The sequence below is a fragment of the Sinocyclocheilus rhinocerous genome, unplaced genomic scaffold (assembly GCF_001515625.1).
Source record: "Sinocyclocheilus rhinocerous isolate Xijiao unplaced genomic scaffold, SAMN03320098_v1.1 scaffold24, whole genome shotgun sequence".
Taxonomy (NCBI): Eukaryota; Metazoa; Chordata; class Actinopteri; order Cypriniformes; family Cyprinidae; genus Sinocyclocheilus; species Sinocyclocheilus rhinocerous.
Genome location: NW_015647124.1, coordinates 576,848 through 577,225, shown reverse-complemented (window position 1 = coordinate 577,225; position 378 = coordinate 576,848). Strand labels below are relative to the sequence as shown.

The window sequence follows — 378 nt, the reverse complement described above, 5'->3', positions numbered from 1 at the left end:
TGTCCAGCAGCAGCATGTATGGTGCGTGCCGTCAGCGCAGCTGAAGAGTTCTGCGTTCAAATGCACGCAATAGGCTTAAATTTGCCGCAAAGCATCGGCAAAAGTAATTAACATAAATGTGTCAGGGGGAAAAAGTAAGGAGATATTTCAATTATTTACTAATAAACTAGTGTTTTCTGAGTCGGTGTTGCTAGGATGAAGTTGTCGATCCTGACTCGCCATCTCCTCATTAGACGTGCCTTTAGAGAGAAGTGCATCTTTACGGATTATGATCATAATGAAAGAGTTTTTGTTTTTGATTTGTTTTATTTCGTTAAGTAGTAATTTAAAGCTTTCTATAGATATATTTATCATGTCTGTGAGGCATGTATTCGCTGA

At 38.4% G+C, this 378-nt stretch overlaps 1 protein-coding gene across 1 annotated transcript in view; it reads left to right on the top strand.

The window, feature by feature from the left end:
• prkg1 (protein kinase cGMP-dependent 1) overlaps window positions 1–378 on the top strand; it is a 142,880-nt gene that overhangs the window by 117,325 nt on the left and 25,177 nt on the right. The gene's annotated exons all lie outside the window — the stretch shown is intronic.